At 43.8% G+C, this 20,463-nt stretch overlaps 1 pseudogene; it reads right to left on the bottom strand.

The window, feature by feature from the left end:
- Positions 1–12,458: 12,458 nt before the first annotated feature.
- The window catches only part of LOC135098138 (heme peroxidase 2-like), an 8,941-nt pseudogene continuing 936 nt past the window's right edge, over positions 12,459–20,463 (bottom strand).

Genomic DNA, 20,463 nt, shown 5'->3' with positions numbered 1-20,463 from the left:
AGTGCTGTACTGTCATCTCTCTCTCTCTCTCTCTCTCTCTCTCTCTCTCTCTCTCTCTCTCTCTCTCTCTCTCTCTCTCTCTCTCTCTCTCTCTCTCTCTCTCTCTCTCTCTCTCTCTCTCTCTCTCTCTCTCTCTCTCTCTCTCTCTCTCTCTCTCTCTCTCTCTCTCTCTCTCTCTCTCTCTCTCTCTCTCTCTCTCTCTCTCTCTCTCTCTCTCTCTCTCTCTCTCTCTCTCTCTCTCTCTCTCTCTCTCTCTCTCTCTCTCTCTCTCTCTCTCTCTCTCTCTATCTATCTATCTATCTATCTATCTATCTATCTCAGTGTATTTGTGAGATAAATAATGTGAATGATGAAATAATGACTACAATGGTTGACTTCACTTATGTACAGCTAGCAACTAACACCGCCCAGCCAGCCAGGGACCACAACACGTCACTAGTGCTGTACTGTCCTTCCTCTCTCTCTCTCTCTCTCTCTCTCTCTCTCTCTCTCTCTCTCTCTCTCTCTCTCTCTCTCTCTCTCTCTCTCTCTCTCTCTCTCTCTCTCTCTCTCTCTCTCTCTCTCTCTCTCTCTCTCTCTCTCTCTCTCTCTCTCTCTCTCTCTCTCTGTCAGTGTATATGCGAGAAAAATAATGTGAATGATGAAATAATGAGTGCAATAATTGCCTTCACTACTGCACAGCTTACAACTAACACTGCCCAGCCAGCCAGGGACCACAACTTGTCACTAGTGGTGTACTGTCATCTATCTCTCTCTCTCTCTCTCTCTCTCTCTCTCTCTCTCTCTCTCTCTCTCTCTCTCTCTCTCTCTCTCTCTCTCTCTCTCTCTCTCTCTCTCTCTCTCTCTCTCTCTCTCTCTCTCTCTCTCTCTCTCTCTCTCTCTCTCTCTCTCTCTCTCTCTCTCTCTCTCTCTCTCTCTCTCTCTCTCTCTCTCTCTCTCTCTCTCTCTCTCTCTCTCTCTCTCTCTCTCTCTCTCTCTCTCTCTCTCTCTCTCTCTCTCTCTCTCTCTCTCTCTCTCTCTCTCTCTCTCTCTCTCTATCTATCTATCTATCTATCTATCTATCTATCTATCTATCTCAGTGTATTTGTGAAATAAATAATGTGAATGATGAAATAATGACTACAATGGTTGACTTTACTTATGCACAGCTAGCAACTAACACCGCCCAGCCAGCCAGGGACCACAACACGTCACTAGTGCTATACTGTCCTTCCTCTCTCTCTCTCTCTCTCTCTCTCTCTCTCTCTCTCTCTCTCTCTCTCTCTCTCTCTCTCTCTCTCTCTCTCTCTCTCTCTCTCTCTCTCTCTCTCTCTCTCTCTCTCTCTCTCTCTCTCTCTCTCTCTCTCTCTCTCTCTGTCAGTGTATATGCGTGATAAATAATGTGAATGATGAAATAATGAGTGCAATAGTTGCCTTCACTAATCCACAGCTTGCAACTAACACTGCCCAGCCAGCCAGGGACCACAACTTGTCACTAGTGCTTAACTGTCATCTCTCTCTCTCTCTCTCTCTCTCTCTCTCTCTCTCTCTCTCTCTCTCTCTCTCTCTCTCTCTCTCTCTCTCTCTCTCTCTCTCTCTCTCTCTCTCTCTCTCTCTCTCTCTCTCTCTCTCTCTCTCTCTCTCTCTCTCTCTCTCTCTCTCTCTCTCTCTCTCTCTCTCTCTCTCTCTCTCTCTCTCTCTCTCTCTCTCTCTCTCTCTCTCTCTCTCTCTCTCTCTCTCTCTCTCTCTCTCTCTCTCTCTCTCTCTCTCTCTCTCTCTCTCTCTCTCTCTCTCTCTCTCTCTCTCTCTCTCTCTCTATCTATCTATCTATCTATCTATCTATCTATCTATCTCTCTCAGTGTATTTGTGAGATAAATAATGTGAATGATGAAATAATGACTACAATGGTTGACTTCACTTATGCACAGCTAGCAACTAACACCGCCCAGCCAGCCAGGGACCACAACACGTCACTAGTGCTGTACTGTCCTTTCTCTCTCTCTCTCTCTCTCTCTCTCTCTCTCTCTCTCTCTCTCTCTCTCTCTCTCTCTCTCTCTCTCTCTCTCTCTCTCTCTCTCTCTCTCTCTCTCTCTGTCAGTGTATATGCGAGATAAATAATGTGAATGATGAAATAATGAGTGCAATAGTTGCCTTCACTAATGCACAGCTTGCAACTAACACTGCCCAGCCAGCCAGGGACCACAACTTGTCACTAGTGCTGTACTGTCATCTCTCTCTCTCTCTCTCTCTCTCTCTCTCTCTCTCTCTCTCTCTCTCTCTCTCTCTCTCTCTCTCTCTCTCTCTCTCTCTCTCTCTCTCTCTCTCTCTCTCTCTCTCTCTCTCTCTCTCTCTCTCTCTCTCTCTCTCTCTCTCTCTCTCTCTCTCTCTCTCTCTCTCTCTCTCTCTCTCTCTCTCTCTCTCTCTCTCTCTCTCTCTCTCTCTCTCTCTCTCTCTCTCTCTCTCTCTCTCTCTCTCTCTATCTATCTATCTATCTATCTATCTATCTATCTATCTATCTATCTCAGTTTATTTGTGAGATAAATAATGTGAATGATGAAATAATGACTACAATGGTTGACTTCACTTATGTACAGCTAGCAACTAACACCACCCAGCCAGCCAGGGACCACAACACGTCACTAGTGCTGTACTGTCCTTCTCTCTCTCTCTCTCTCTCTCTCTCTCTCTCTCTCTCTCTCTCTCTCTCTCTCTCTCTCTCTCTCTCTCTCTCTCTCTCTCTCTCTCTCTCTCTCTCTCTCTCTCTCTCTCTCTCTCTCTCTCTCTCTCTCTCTCTTTCTCTCTCTCACTCTCTGTCAGTGTATATGCGAGATAAATAATGTGAATGATGAAATAATGAGTGCAATAGTTGCCTTCACTACTGCACAGCTTGCAACTAACACTGCCCAGCCAGCCAGGGACCACAACTTGTCACTAGTGGTGTACTGTCATCTCTCTCTCTCTCTCTCTCTCTCTCTCTCTCTCTCTCTCTCTCTCTCTCTCTCTCTCTCTCTCTCTCTCTCTCTCTCTCTCTCTCTCTCTCTCTCTCTCTCTCTCTCTCTCTCTCTCTCTCTCTCTCTCTCTCTCTCTCTCTCTCTCTCTCTCTATCTATCTATCTATCTATCTATCTATCTATCTATCTATCTCAGTGTATTTGTGAGATAAATAATGTGAATGATGAAATAATGACTACAATGGTTGATTTCACTTATGCCCAGCTATCAACTAACACCGCCCAGCCAGCCAGGGACCACAACACGTCACTAGTGCTGTACTGTCCTTCCTCTCTCTCTCTCTCTCTCTCTCTCTCTCTCTCTCTCTCTCTCTCTCTCTCTCTCTCTCTCTCTCTCTCTCTCTCTCTCTCTCTCTCTCTCTCTCTCTCTCTCTCTCTCTCTCTCTCTCTCTGTCAGTGTATATGTGAGATAAATAATGTGAATGATGTAATAATGAGTGCAATAGTTGCCTTCACTAATGCACAGCTGGTAACTAACACCTCCCAGCCAGCCAGGGACCGCAACATGTCACTAGTGCTGTACTTTTCTGTCTCTCTCTCTCTCTCTCTCTCTCTCTCTCTCTCTCTCTCTCTCTCTCTCTCTCTCTCTCTCTCTCTCTCTCTCTCTCTCTCTCTCTCTCTCTCTCTCTCTCTCTCTCTCTCTCTCTCTCTCTCTCTCTCTCTCTCTCTCTCTCTCTCTCTCTCTCTCTCTCTCTCTCTCTCTCTCTCTCTCTCTCTCTCTCTCTCTCTCTCTCTCTCTCTCTCTCTCTCTCTCTCTCTCTCTCTCTCTCTCTCTCTCTCTCTCTCTCTCTCTCTCTCTCTCTCTCTCTATCTATCTATCTATCTATCTATCTATCTATCTCAGTGTATTTGTGAGATAAATAATGTGAATGATGAAATAATGACTACAATGGTTGACTTCACTTATGCACAGCTAGCAACTAACACTGCCCAGCCAGCCAGGGACCACAACACGTCACTAGTGCTGTACTGTCCTTCCTCCCTCTCTCTCTCTCTCTCTCTCTCTCTCTCTCTCTCTCTCTCTCTCTCTCTCTCTCTCTCTCTCTCTCTCTCTCTCTCTCTCTCTCTCTCTCTCTCTCTCTCTCTCTCTCTCTCTCTCTCTCTCTCTCTCTCTCTCTCTCTCTCTCTCTCTCTCTCTCTCTCTCTCTCTCTCTCTCTCTCTCTCTCTCTCTCTCTCTCTCTCTCTCTCTCTCTCTCTCTCTCTCTCTCTCTCTCTCTCTCTCTCTCTCTCTCTCTCTCTCTCTCTCTCTCTCTCTCTCTCTCTCTCTCTCTCTCTCTCTCTCTCTCTCTCTCTCTCTCTCTCTCTCTCTCTCTCTCTCTCTCTCTCTCTCTCTCTCTCTCTCTCTCTCTCTCTCTCTCTCTCTCTCTCTCTCTCTCTCTCTCTCTCTCTCTCTCTCTCTCTCTCTCTCTCTCTCTCTCTCTCTCTCTCTCTCTCTCTCTCTCTCTCTCTCTCTCTCTCTCTCTCTCTCTCTCTCTCTCTCTCTCTCTCTCTCTCTCTCTCTCTCTCTCTCTCTCTCTCTCTCTCTCTCTCTCTCTCTCTCTCTCTCTCTCTCTCTCTCTCTCTCTCTCTCTCTCTCTCTCTCTCTCTCTCTCTCTCTCTCTCTCTCTCTCTCTCTCTCTCTCTCTCTCTCTCTCTCTCTCTCTATCTATCTATCTATCTATCTATCTATCTATCTATCTATCTATCTCTCTCAGTGTATTTGTGAGATAAATAATGTGAATGATGAAATAATGACTACAATGGTTGACTTCACTAATGCACAGCTAGCAACTAACACCACCCAGCCAGCCAGGGACCACAACACGTCACTAGTGCTGTACTGTCCTTCCTCTCTCTCTCTCTCTCTCTCTCTCTCTCTCTCTCTCTCTCTCTCTCTCTCTCTCTCTCTCTCTCTCTCTCTCTCTCTCTCTCTCTCTCTCTCTCTCTCTCTCTCTCTCTCTCTCTCTCTCTCTCTCTCTCTCTCTCTCTCTCTCTCTCTCTCTCTCTCTCTCTCTCTCTCTCTCTCTCTCTCTCTCTCTCTCTCTCTCTCTCTCTCTCTCTCTCTCTCTCTCTCTCTCTCTCTCTCTCTCTCTCTCTCTCTCTCTCTCTCTCTCTCTCTCTCTCTCTCTCTCTCTCTCTCTCTCTCTCTCTCTCTCTCTCTCTCTCTCTCTCTCTCTCTCTCTCTCTCTCTCTCTCTCTCTCTCTCTCTCTCTCTCTCTCTCTCTCTCTCTCTCTCTCTCTCTCTCTCTCTCTCTCTCTCTCTCTCTATCTATCTATCTATCTATCTATCTATCTATCTATCTATCTATCTCAGTGTATTTGTGAGATAAATAATGTGAATGATGAAATAATGACTACAATGGTTGACTTCACTTATGCACAGCTAGCAACTAACACCGCCCAGCCAGCCAGGGACCACAACACGTCACTAGTGCTGTACTGTCCTTCCTCTCTCTCTCTCTCTCTCTCTCTCTCTCTCTCTCTCTCTCTCTCTCTCTCTCTCTCTCTCTCTCTCTCTCTCTCTCTCTCTCTCTCTCTCTCTCTCTCTCTCTCTCTCTCTCTCTCTCTCTCTCTCTCTCTCTCTCTCTCTCTCTCTCTCTCTCTCTCTCTCTCTCTCTCTCTCTCTCTCTGTCAGTGTATATGTGAGATAAATAATGTGAATGATGTAATAATGAGTGCAATAGTTGCCTTCACTAATGCACAGCTGGTAACTAACACCTCCCAGCCAGCCAGGGACCGCAACATGTCACTAGTGCTGTACTTTTCTCTCTCTCTCTCTCTCTCTCTCTCTCTCTCTCTCTCTCTCTCTCTCTCTCTCTCTCTCTCTCTCTCTCTCTCTCTCTCTCTCTCTCTCTCTCTCTCTCTCTCTCTCTCTCTCTCTCTCTCTCTCTCTCTCTCTCTATCTATCTATCTATCTATCTATCTATCTATCTATCTATCTCAGTGTATTTGTGAGATAAATAATGTGAATGATGAAATAATGGCTACAATGGTTGACTTCACTTATGCACAGCTAGCAACTAACACTGCCCAGCCAGCCAGGGACCACAACACGTCACTAGTGCTGTACTGTCCTTCCTCCCTCTCTCTCTCTCTCTCTCTCTCTCTCTCTCTCTCTCTCTCTCTCTCTCTCTCTCTCTCTCTCTCTCTCTCTCTCTCTCTCTCTCTCTCTCTCTCTCTCTCTCTCTCTCTCTCTCTCTCTCTCTCTCTCTCTCTCTCTCTCTCTCTCTCTCTCTCTCTCTCTCTCTCTCTCTCTCTCTCTCTCTCTCTCTCTCTCTCTCTCTCTCTCTCTCTCTCTCTCTCTCTCTCTCTCTCTCTCTCTCTCTCTCTCTCTCTCTCTCTCTCTCTCTCTCTCTCTCTATCTATCTATCTATCTATCTATCTATCTATCTATCTCAGTGTATTTGTGAGATAAATAATGTGAATGATGAAATAATGACTACAATGGTTGACTTCACTTATGCACAGCTAGCAACTAACACCGCGAAGCCAACCAGGGACCACAACACGTCACTAGTGCTGTACTGTCCTTTCTCTCTCTCTCTCTCTCTCTCTCTCTCTCTCTCTCTCTCTCTCTCTCTCTCTCTCTCTCTCTCTCTCTCTCTCTCTCTCTCTCTCTCTCTCTCTCTCTCTCTCTCTCTCTCTCTCTCTCTCTCTCTCTCTCTCTCTCTCTCTCTCTCTCTCTCTCTCTGTCAGTGTATATGCGAGATAAATAATGTGAATGATGAAATAATGAGTGCAATAGTTGCCTTCACTAATGCACAGCTTGCAACTAACACTGCCCAGCCAGCCAGGGACCACAACTTGTCACTAGTGCTGTACTGTCATATCTCTCTCTCTCTCTCTCTCTCTCTCTCTCTCTCTCTCTCTCTCTCTCTCTCTCTCTCTCTCTCTCTCTCTCTCTCTCTCTCTCTCTCTCTCTCTCTCTCTCTCTCTCTCTCTCTCTCTCTCTCTCTCTCTCTCTCTCTCTCTCTCTCTCTCTCTCTCTCTCTCTCTCTCTCTCTCTCTCTCTCTCTCTCTCTCTCTCTCTCTCTCTCTCTCTCTATCTATCTATCTATCTATCTATCTATCTATCTATCTCAGTTTATTTGTGAGATAAATAATGTGAATGATGAAATAATGACTACAATGGTTGACTTCACTTATGTACAGCTAGCAACTAACACCGCCCAGCCAGCCAGGGACCACAACACGTCACTAGTGCTGTACTGTCCTTCCTCTCTCTCTCTCTCTCTCTCTCTCTCTCTCTCTCTCTCTCTCTCTCTCTCTCTCTCTCTCTCTCTCTCTCTCTCTCTCTCTCTCTCTCTCTCTCTCTCTCTCTCTCTCTCTCTCTCTCTCTCTCTCTCTCTCTCTCTCTCTCTCTCTCTCTCTCTCTCTCTCTCTCTCTCTCTCTCTCTCTCTCTCTCTCTCTCACTCTCTGTCAGTGTATATGCGAGAAAAATAATGTGAATGATGAAATAATGAGTGCAATAGTTGCCTTCACTACTGCACAGCTTGCAACTAACACTGCCCAGCCAGCCAGGGACCACAACTTGTCACTAGTGGTGTACTGTCATCTCTCTCTCTCTCTCTCTCTCTCTCTCTCTCTCTCTCTCTCTCTCTCTCTCTCTCTCTCTCTCTCTCTCTCTCTCTCTCTCTCTCTCTCTCTCTCTCTCTCTCTCTCTCTCTCTCTCTCTCTCTCTCTCTCTCTCTCTCTCTCTCTCTCTCTCTCTCTCTCTCTCTCTCTCTCTCTCTCTCTCTCTCTCTCTCTCTCTCTCTCTCTCTCTCTCTCTCTCTCTCTCTCTCTCTCTCTCTCTCTCTCTCTCTCTCTCTCTCTCTCTCTCTCTCTCTCTCTATTTATCTATCTATCTATCTATCTATCTATCTATCTCAGTGTATTTGTGAGATAAATAATGTGAATGATGAAATAATGACTACAATGATTGACTTCACTTATGCACAGTTAGCAACTAACACCGCCTAGCCAGCCAGGGACCACAACACGTCACTAGTGCTGTACTGTCCTTCCTCTCTCTCTCTCTCTCTCTCTCTCTCTCTCTCTCTCTCTCTCTCTCTCTCTCTCTCTCTCTCTCTCTCTCTCTCTCTCTCTCTCTCTCTCTCTCTCTCTCTCTCTCTCTCTGTCAGTGTATATGCGAGATAAATAATGTGAATGATGAAATAATGAGTGCAATAGTTGCCTTCACTACTGCACAGCTTGCAACTAACACTGCCCAGCCAGCCAGGGACCACAACTTGTCACTAGTGCTGTACTGTCATCTCTCTCTCTCTCTCTCTCTCTCTCTCTCTCTCTCTCTCTCTCTCTCTCTCTCTCTCTCTCTCTCTCTCTCTCTCTCTCTCTCTCTCTCTCTCTCTCTCTCTCTCTCTCTCTCTCTCTCTCTCTCTCTCTCTCTCTCTCTCTCTCTCTCTCTCTCTCTCTCTCTCTCTCTCTCTCTCTCTCTCTCTCTCTCTCTCTCATTAAAATTAACTTAACCCCTTCTATCCCATGTTAATATTCTCTCTCTCTCTCTCTCTCTCTCTCTCTCTCTCTCTCTCTCTCTCTCTCTCTCTCTCTCTCTCTCTCTCTCTCTCTCTCTCGCATACTAACATCTGATTTTCTTTCTCTCTCTCTCTCTCTCTCTCTCTCTCTCTCTCTCTCTCTCTCTCTCTCTCTCTCTCTCTCTCTCTCTCTCTCTCTCTCTCTGCCGATAAAAAAGGCCAGCCCTCCCCTAGAAGGAGGCACCTGCAACATCAAGTTTTAGTTCAGAGGCTACATAAAGATCAAGATCATCCTGATCCCCGAGGCCCGGGCGCACGCGCGTCATGTAAACAAAGTACAAACATACTCCCACAGTCCCACAGCCTGCCCTACACGACCCCAGCAAACACACAAGAACAAGCTATAGAGCTACATCGTCGATACCCTTACAACTACAAGCTATAGCAAGTAAGTAAGCTCTGCATGCTCAGAGGCATAACAATAGGTTGGCAGAGGTAGCAAACTGCCACGGGGCCGGGGCCTATATAATAATGATTATGTAAAGGGGGCCCGAGCCTATGGACGTAGAGTCTCGAAAAGGGGCCAAGGGACCCAAGGGGTATGTGCCCATGGCACATACCCCTTGGTATAATACCAAGGGGTATGTGGTATGGGATAATGACATAATGCTAGCATTATGTCATTATCCCATATATGCTTGATATATACTGCTTGATATATACTGCTTGATATGTCATGTGATCTCATTAGCTTTATTTTGTCCTGTGTATGAGTGCAGTTTTTCTTTTTCACACAGTGCTTCTCTCAATTTATTTTCTATCTGCTAGCATTATGTCATTATCCCATATATACTTGATATATACTGCTTGATATGTCATGTGATCTCATTAGCTTAATTATGTCCTGTGTATGAGTGCAGTTTTTCTTTTTCACACAGTGCTTCTCTCAATTTAGTTTCTATCTGCTAGCATTATGTCATTATCCAATATATGCTTGATATATACTGCTTGATATGTCATGTGATCTCATTAGCTTTATTATGTCCTGTGTAAGAGTGCAGTTTTCTTTTTCATACAGTGCTTCTCTCACTACAAATGGTTTATGCCTGGGTGTGTTATATGTGTAAAATTGCATGTAGTTGTATTAAGACGTCGTCAAACGGGATATGCAACCACTATTTTTTTCACAAATATCACAAGTTTTTGAGATTTAGCTTCCATTTCTAAAATCTCCCGTGTGGACGTCGCCTTTATGGGCTACACTTCCTAAATGCTTGTTTTCAGTTAAAATTAACTAAATACCCTTTGTTCTGTTTATGTGAGTTACCATAGGGCTAATAAAATTTCATTATTATCACCATATTTTTCCTCAGAAATTTTTCCTTATGGGTTACAGATTTCTACAGATATTTTGTCAGATTTGGTCAGATTATGCATAATTCAGTCTGGCAACACTGCCAAGGCATCCAGTCTCCCAGCAAGTGCCAAGAGGCATTCATTCAATGCTCCGCTGACACCAATTTGCCCAAAGGTATGCATTATATGTGGAAAGTACATTACGTACGGTGTAGAGGTGGTTGTCTAGTGATATAAATGGTAAGGTGGTGGTGCTGGTGATTGTGATGGTGCCACAGTATTATTACCGTATGTCAGTATATTGAGGCTTGATATCACTTTTATTAATGTGCCAGTTATTTCATTACCTACCTTATGAAACAACACTAGCTCTTCATATATTCTTTTCTACAAACCTTTAACAATAATTGAAATGTTTTTTTTAAATTTGAATTCAATGCCTTTTTTTTTTTATTGCATGAAAACAGGAAATAATTATGGCTACCACTGGCTAGACACGCATACCTTGCCTTGAATTTAGGTAATGGTTAGCTTTAGGTTTGATATGGTTTGGGTGTTGAGTTACGTTAGGTTAGTTTTGGGTATGGGTTAGGTTAGGTTACAGCAAGTACAGTTAGGTTAGTTTGGGTGTGGTTAGGTTTGGATGTGGTTAAGTTAGTTTAGGTATGGTTAGGTTACAGCAGGTATGGTTAGGTTAGTTTTGGTGTGGTCAAGTTAGTTTAGGTATGGTTAAGTTGACAGCAGGTATGGTTAGTTTTAGGTATGCTCCACAGGTATGTAGAGAGATAGATAAATGGTTAGATAAAACAAAGTTAAATAGACCTGAGAGATAGAGAGATAGATGGTTAGATTAGGTAAATAGATAGACATTGAGAGATAGAGCAGAGATAGGCCTAGTTAGGTTAGGTCCAAGCAGATACTTAGATCAATGGGTAAACTGAGAGATTAATAGATAGACCAAAATAACAAATAGATAAATAAGCAGAGCCTACAAAACTATCACTAATATTATGAAAAACCTCTTCAACACCCTAACAATTAAAAAATAAATCATTAAAAAACCAGAAAGGAAGTATTCAACAAACAAATTCTTCTATGTGTATCTAAACTTAGTAAAAATCCACAGAACAATTGCATTAGTAAACACAGTGTTAGGTTGTAATCTCATTTAAAGCTGGCGTTATCAAGCTTGAGGCCCACCATTCCTTCTTCTGCCCTGATTACTGAACCAAAGGATTTTGCTGATGCTTCCTCTTAGAGATACCTTTTATCATTATCTTCTCATCTCATTTACTCCCTCATTCCTATTGGTTTTAATATCTTGCGTCTGAAGCACTAAGCTGATTATGTGGCAATGAGATTGTTATAGTTATTTTTTATGTTAGGTGAATACCCTCTCTCATTAGGGGCTGATAGCACTAAGAGCGTGAATGATGTGTGTATGAGTGGATGGTGCTCTGTCTGGGCCACCCTGTGTGGGATTGCCAACCTGGTGGACAGATGGACAGGTGGACAGGTGGACAGATAGATAGCATAGAAACTCCCTTGCTGTACCCATTAAATGTAAATAAATAGATAAACTTTTATTTACTTTTGCCTCTTTCCTGCTCTCATTCTTGCCTTCATTGTTTCCATTATAACCTACTCCATTAATTAATAGCTTTCTCCCCCTCCTGTTACATCTTCAAAGTGTTTCATCATTCCTTTCATTGATATTATTTTTCTCATCTTATTCAGTATCAGAGGCTTCACTGTATTGTATTACTTGTGCAGTCCTGTAACAGTTTTTTTTTTTTTTTTTTTTTTTTCCTCTGTATGGCAAGTGTACATGTATTCTTTCCTGCCAAATTAGGGGAGGCATTGTTCCCCTGATAGGAAGCACCACAACCCTACCCATGACATATTGGGGCAATTTGGACACTAAAAAATTATATATATATATATATATATATATATATATATATATATATATATATATATATATTATATATAATATATATATATATATATATAGCAGGTCAGCAGTTCTACACAAGATGACCCAGACAAAACAACACCACACACACACACACACACACACACACACACACACACACACACACACACACACACACACACACACACACACACACACACACACACACACACAGGGGAGACTGAAGAGGGACATTGCTACATAGAAATATCATGCTTTAGCCAATATTTTATTAAAAATAAAATACATATTACAATTTACATTAACATACAATACACACACACACACACACACACACACACACACACACACACACACACACACACACACACACACACACACACACACACACACCACACAGGAGAGACTGAAGAGGGACATTACTACATAGAAATATCATGTTTTAGCCAATATTTTATAAAAAATAAAATACATATTACAATTTACATTAACATACAATACACACACACACACACACACAACACACACACACACACACACACACACACACACACACACTAGGATAAAATATGAGTTAGGTTTACTTAGCAGAAGAAAATAAGCACGCAGAAATATAATTTTCAGTTTCCTACCACACCAAGAGACTTTTCCTTTCTTAACACAGTGAATGGAGGTGCAATGAAGTGAGACCATTGACAGAACACACATGAATATGTTAGGGCTAAAAGGAGCTGAAAAAGACATAGATGAATGATATTGAATAACACATGAACACACACACTAACACACACACACACACACACACACACACACACACACACACACACACACACACACACACACACACACACACACACACACACACATCTCACTAAATTAAATAGAAAAGCTTCATAAACATAATTTGACCTTCAATGACCTTTCATTCTGGATCTGCTGAATTCAAAACAGCAATACATCTGACCTTGAATGACCTTGTGTCCTGGGTCTTGCTGAGGTCAACATATACCAACATTCCTCACTAAATAACCAAATTTCATGCAACTTGACCTTAAATGACCCTGTATTCTGGGCCATACTAAGGTCATTTTGCAAGATTTGAATGAATATACCTTTTCTTGTGTCTGTTCTCTACCTAATCATGTGTGTGTGTGTGTGTGTGTGTGTGTGTGTTTCCATCAATACACACACACACACCACACACTCACACACACACACACACACACACACACACACCACATATACACAGATGCATAGATACATACATACATACAAACAGCAGTAGCAGCATTATGAATAACAACTTAATTTTCTTTTTTTTTTTTTTTTCTGTAAGATGTTATAGTCTTCCACAAAACCCAAGGAGGAGGAGCAGGAGGAACATACATACATACATACAAGGGAGAAACAAACACAAAAATTTACAGCATTACTCCAGAGAGACATTGCTAAATACAACCACTCAACCCCAAATTTACTGTCATAATATACCATATATCTGCTGAACAAAAACAAAACTTGCCTCTTACACAGACAGACAGACAGAGAGAGACGAGAGAGAGAGAGAGGAGAGAGAGAGAGAGAGAGCATCCCCACCCCTAACATACTTCACAAGATAGGGACATTGCAAAATATTCTCTAACCATTTCTTGTGACGTCAGCTCTTTAACTGTTGGGCAAAATCCGAGCTGGTTGGAGTCCTGAGTGGCCACTTGTGGGGAAGGCACGGAAGGCAAATGCACACTGCACCTTGCACACGTGGTCATTCAGAATTAGACTCAGGACTGTAGGACTGGGCCAGGTGGAAGCAGTTTGTCTATCTTGAGGCTCTGGCAGACAGGCTGTGGAGAGGAGAGAGAGACAGAGAAACACTCAGCTTTGTATATAAGTGGACTCCAGGTACCATTGTTAGTTGAGGCTGGCAGACTAGCTGTGAGAGAGAGAGAGAGAGAGAGAGAGGGGAGAAATACTTAGATTTGCCTTTAGGGAGTCTCTAGGCACTTGTTAATTGAGGCTCTGGCAGACAGGCTGTGGGGGTTGGGTTTAATAAGCAGATAAACAGACAGATAGGCACTTCCAGGCATTGATAGCATTATACAATAGCAAAACAAACAGACAAACAGACAGACAGACAGATGCACAAGACTCACCCCTTCCTTGGTACAGGTGCACATAACACAAGGAGAGATGCGTTCTGCTCCACTTATGTCGATGTTAGTCTTGCCTACGCCACATGACACACGCTCTTTCCACAGCGTAAGGTTCACCCCGGGGAGGTCGCGACCATGACACTCGGGGGTTCCTGGGGGTGAGGAAGGGATAAGGGGATAGCATTTTGTCTGTGTCTGTATGTGTGTGTGTGTGTGTGTGTGTGTGTGTGTGTGTGTGTGTGTGTGTGTGTGTGTGTGCAGGAGCAGTACTTACAGGAAGGGGTCTGGAAGGTCAAAGACAGACCATTGTTCACTTTCCACATAGTCACAGTTGTCACACAGAAGCTTGGACAGTGTCACCTGTAGAGAAGAGACACACTTGAGCACATTTGTTTTGCTGCTAAAACACTTCATTTGTTAAGTAAGATCAAGATAAGTTAGCTAATTTGGTTAGTAAGGTTAGACATAACTAGATTTAGGACAGATTAGGTAATTAAGTTAAGTTTTGAGTAGATTTGGCAAGGTTACTTAGATTTTAAGTTGATTTGATAAGTAAGGTGATTTACTTTTACTAATGCTACTATTATTTCTACTACTATTATTCCTTTCTATCCTATGGCTGACTGGGATAAAAATGTGTGTGTGTGTGTGTGTGTGTGTGTGTGTGTGTGTGTGTGTGTGTGGCTTGTGTGGGATTGCCAGCCCTGGTATATAAAGAGAAATGAACTATTGCTATTACTACTACTGCTGCTCACCACCCCACAGACAGAGATACTACTGCTACTATTATTACTATTACTACCACCACTACTTAACACCAACAGAGATACTATTACTACTACTGCTACCACCACCAGCACTCATTACTCACAGATGGATAGACTACTGCTACTGTTACTACCACCACCACCACCAAGGAAGACCCACCTTTCTTATTTCAGTGAGCTGAGGGTCGGTGAAGCGCACAATTGGGTCAGCATTCTCATACCAGAACCGGTCACAGCAGCGGAGGTTCCTGAACTGAATGCCGAGGATGCAGCCGAACGTGGGACCGAACCCAGTCCACCGTGCAGCGGCGTCTCAATCAATCCACCAGTGAACAGATCTATGTCATCCACGTGTGCGTACGTCCGTTTCATTCTGCTCGATCACCGGCCTCGCTATCTCCCTGTGCAGGTCATCAGAACGACCTCGCCCTGGTCAGGTTTACAGAGGGCCCTGTACTCATTGTAAGGCTGCAGTCCATGGTCCTCTGCCTCGCTGGATGTTGAGGGCAGCCAGGTCCAGGCCAGAGAATGGCTGCCGCTTGTCTTCAAAGAGATGGTTGGTCACCTCATCTGTCAAGAACTGGTCCAGTGTCTCCATGGACACAGTAGTCAGGCCGCGGATGATCTCATCAAGCATCCCAGGCTGGTAGAGTAGGTCTGGGTTTGAAGAAGTGTTCGCTCAGCTTGACAGGAGGGTTGCGCTTGGCAAATATTCCGTCCATGCGCTCCAGGGAAGGCTTGAGTAGAGAGGGGCCAAAGCGGAAGGCTATGCCAAATTCATTGAGCACTGTTGGGTTGCAGTATGCATCATAATCTGAGAGAGAGAGAGAGAGAGAAGGAGAGAGAGAGAGGATAGTCATTAGGAGTGCAGTGTGTTAGAGGGAAATGTTGCACACACACACACACACACACACACACACACACACACACACACACACACACACACACACACACACACAACACACACACCACACACACATTAACCTACCTTCAGAATAGCCCTCAGGCAGCAAGTTAAGCTCATACAGATTAACAGCGTTCCACCCCAGCACCCTTGGCAGCCACTCATTGTACGTGACATGCTGGTTGATGGCCGTCACGATACGCCCGGGCATTTTGGAAGAGCTGCTCATCATTCCAGTGTTTGTTGAGGCGCTTCAGTTCCCCCGGCCACTCTGTTGTGTTCACGCATCATCAGAGTGTGTAGCACAGCCAAGCCAGGCTGCTCTGAGGCCCGGGTGTCTCCTGTGGGTGGGAGGAAACAGACAAGTGGATGTTTTCAAGGCTTTCTCTCTGTTTTTTTTCCTCTTATTTCACTCAGTCATACACACACACACACACACACAGCACACACACACACACACACACACACACACACACACACACACAGACAAACAAAAAAACATACTCTTTGAAGGGTCTCTATTTCTCTTCCTCTCTCTCTCATTCACCCATTCAGTCAATCACATACACATAAATGACTCTTTAAAGACTCTCTCTCTCTCTCTCTCTCTCTCTCTCTCTCTCTCTCCTCTCTCTCTCTCTTCTCTCTCTCTCTCTCTCTCTCTCTCTCTCTCCTCTCTCTCTCTCTCCTCTCTCTCTCTCTCTCTCTCTCTCTCTCTCTTCTCTCTCTCTCTCTCTCTCTCTCTCTCTCTCTCTCTCTCTCTCTCTCTCTCTCTCTCTCTCTCTCTCTCTCTCTCTCTCTCTCTCTCTCTCTCAGTCATATGTAGACAGTGACATCATCTAGTAAGCAATGCAAACAGTAACCTTACCTAACCTTACCTAAGCTAACCTCAGCCAAACACTAACCTCCAGTGAAGCACCGGCCAGAGGGAGCCTGACACTCATGGTTCTCATTCTCAGTGGGCAGCAGGTCTTTGCCTCACAGGGGGTTGGGTGTGCCTCGTAGCATGCCGTCCTGCAGGGGTAGTGGAGTAGCAGTAGTAGTACATTATTCTGCATCTCTCTTTCTCCCTCTTTTCAGAACCAATAGGTATGTGTGTGTGTGTGTGTGTGTGTGTGTGTGTGTGTGTGTGTGTGTGTGTATGGGTGTCAGTGGCCAGCCTAGCACTGTGAGATGCTACTACTACTACTACTTTTCAGGTTGTTAGCACCCAGTCAATAGGGAGATTTTAAAACAAGATCAGACTAGTATATAGATGTGGATGACAGATATAGAAGCCTCATGCTGGTTTTCCCCGGTGCTGCACACTTACCGACTTGGTCCTCAGTTGCTGCTGCTCACACTTGTCTGAGCCATAGGTGTGAGAGGCGTCGATGAAGGCAGTCACTTGGTTCATTTGCTCCCAGTAGCCTGGTCAACAAATTACTTGTGTTATGATGGTGATAATGATAATAGCAATGGTAATTCTTTCACTCTTGGGAGCCTGCTTGAAGGAATTATGTTTAAGCAATAGTAATAATATGTTTAGGTGATGAAAGTGTTATTGGTAGTGTTGATTTTCTTCTTTTATCATTTTATTGGCCTTGCTGTGTTAAGTTTAGATGATAGAGACTAAACACAGACAAACACACAGACACATTATCTCACACTCTATGTGTCTCTCTTTGTCTCCCTCACACCTACATGGAGAAGCAAAGACAAACTATCTCACTCTCTCTATCTGTCTCTCTCTCTCTGTCACATCCCACAAGAGAAAATAGACACACACAGCATACCTTCATATCCTCTCTCTCTCTCTCTCACACACACACACACACACACACACACACACACACACACACACACACACACACACACACACACACACACCTAGAGTCAGCTGGCCTGGCATGGAGTGGGTCAGGGGGATGCAGAATGGCTGGCCAGATGATATATTGACAGGAGGGAAAAATGGATCGTTCTGAGGAATGGCTATGGGGAAACACTCAGGGTGGACTGTCTGGGGAGAGTCACATCTGCGGCAATCCAGAATCGAGTCTTGGAAACCTGGAAGAGAGAGAAGTGAATGTGTTTAGTGGGTGAGGTGAAGAGATGCTGGGCCAGGAGTCAGTGTATTTACAGACATGAGGTAAAGAGAGAATAAGTACTTTTTTTTTTTATCAACACATACACAGTTAAGTTGATATTAGAAAACATATACCTGTTAACACTAGAATGAGAAAGAGAAACAGGAGATTTGATAACTAATGGAAAAACCAGATAATGATAAACAACAAAGATAGATTAGGTTAGGAACAGACTAAGAAAATATATAGTTTTAGTGACAAGTATGCAGAAATTAAAGAAAACTAGACATATATAGATCAGGAGACAACAAATCAATAGTTTATCAGACCTTGGAAGCTACAACTATGTAAACACACACACACACGCACACACACGCACACCTACCTTTGTTGATGGGGGTGAAAATAATATCATGGTCAATAAACTGGCCCCACTGCATGACCATTAGGGTATAGCGGACATGCGGTGCAGACACGTCGTGCATGTTGGCGGAAATGAGCCGAGGGGAAGGGAGAGGCTTGCCGGTGACTGAAGTGACGCGAAATTTAGACAGACCTGGGGATGACAAGAGAAGGTTTAGGGGTACTGGAGTGTATTGTAAAGAAATTCATTTGTTTATCTATCTGTCAGGCTGGCAGTCCCACAGAAGGCAAGGTTTGGGGGTACTTGATTGTACTGTAAGGAAATTGGTTTGTTAATCTATCTATCTGTCAGGTTAGCAGTCCTATAGAAGATAAGGTATGGGGGTACTTCAGTGAGAATTAAGTTTATATATCTATCTGTGAGACTGGCAGTCCTATACAAAGCACAGACAAGGCACCACACACTCACACACACAATAATAACAGTAATATATCTATCTGTCTGTCTGTCTATCTACATACAAGGCTAGCAATCCCACAGAAGCCAGCCCAGACAAGGCACCACACACTCACACACACAATAATAATAGTAATATATCTATCTGTCTGTCTCTCTGTCTACATACAAGGCTAGCATTCTTACACAGGCCAGCACAGACAAGGCACCACAGACTCATTTACAAACATATTTATTTATTCTCTTTCCTAACTTTATCAAGCTTCAGTTCTTTATTTCTTGTCCTGTCCTGATTACTGATCCTGAGAATTTTGCTTATGTCATCCTTGTCATGCTCTCTATATCACTTTGGGACCTCTAGCTGACTGAAATGACTTCTCTCTGATTCTTAACTTTATAAAGCCTGAACACATTATTTATGTTCTATCCCTAACACTAATACAGACACATAGACATCTATCTGATCTACTCTTGACTTTATCCCTTACTTCATCAAACTTAAACACTTAATTTCTTGACCTATCCCAAATACCAACACACACACATGCACACACACATATATATACACACATACACAGACATACAGACAGACAGACACTCACAGTTTTCATAAGAAGGACGTAGGAGTCGACTTTTTGCCCTGAACGACTTGCCGAAGGACGGGAAGTTAAGATTATTGCACCACCCTGTAGCTGTGCGGAAACGCAAAGTGTGGTCGCAGGGCAGTGTCTGGTCGTCACGCTCAAACACGCTAGGAATTTCCGTGATATCGCTGACGTCAGTGTTAGGCAGAACCTCCATCAAATCCAGTACGTTGTTTGGGGAACCTGACTCGATGTCTTTGAGCTGGCCGTCTGCTGCCCGAGTCTTGCGTGACCTGGCTCTGGTGGTGGAGAGACTGTCAGTGGTGAGGCGTGGTAGACAAAACTGTGGTGTTTTTATCATTTTCTCTGTTGTTTTATTGTTTGCTTGGCTTTCTGTTGTTAATTATGGGAAATTTCTGCTGTTTTTGTGTCATGTTCACCTCAAAATACATCAGTCTAAGGCTCTGAATAACCCTTTCACTAACTAATGCACTCATCTATCACACAAACACATACTTGAATCTTCCTGAGGTCTTGCAGTCAATCTGGTTGGTGTCGGCCATGAGGATCTGGGTGTTTGCCGGGCCGCGCTGCACCTTGAGGAGGCCGCCAGAGAAGGCACGCAGCTCGTCACTCTCCTCCTTGCTGGACCCGTAGATCACCGACCCATCAATGAAGGATGTCACTTGGTTGATCTGTTCTCTGGGGCCTGTGTGAAGTGTCACCATTAATAAGACTAGTGAAGCAACATTACATAAACTCAGTGATAGTATTTATGATAGCTCTTTGATAATTTACACCACCATCACCACCCATTACTCACTTACCTGAAGGAATGGGGTCAATATCCACAGGTAAGGGAAATCCTGAGGTTCCTAAGGGGATTTGCTGAAGGGACCTCTCCTCTCTTCCTCCTCTTTCCCCATCCTCTCCTCCTCCCCAGACCTCCATGCCTGCCACAGTCAGCCACAGACACCACCATGTCACCACACAGGCTGTCATACACACTCTGGAGAAGAAATGGAGCGAGATAATGCAATGACACAAAGGGAAACACAATTTTCAGGGTCAGTAATTATATTTAGGAAAATAAATAATTGGTTTAAACTTAATAAAAGGTAGAGGTTAAGAGGGGTCTGATGGTCTTGGAAAGTGGTATAGGGGACATAATAAGAGTGATATAAGCAAAATTCTCCAGGTAGGGCAATAAATAATTGGTTTGTGCTTGATAAAGGCAGAATTAGATTAAAAGGAGGTCTAATCCATTTCTTCAAGTGATATGAGATGCAACAAGGGTGATATAAGCAAAATTCTCTGAGGCAGTAAACAGGGAAGGACAAGAAGTAAAAATGGATTCAAGCTTGAGGATAGATTTAAGAAAGACAGGATAGAATGGAATAGACTCAGCAATCAGGTTGTTAGTACTGAGTCATTG

This window comes from Scylla paramamosain, unplaced genomic scaffold (genome assembly GCF_035594125.1).
Source record: "Scylla paramamosain isolate STU-SP2022 unplaced genomic scaffold, ASM3559412v1 Contig46, whole genome shotgun sequence".
Classification (NCBI taxonomy): Eukaryota; Metazoa; Arthropoda; class Malacostraca; order Decapoda; family Portunidae; genus Scylla; species Scylla paramamosain.
The sequence above is the reverse complement of the archived record's forward strand: the minus strand, read 5'-3'. Positions and strand labels throughout refer to the sequence as shown.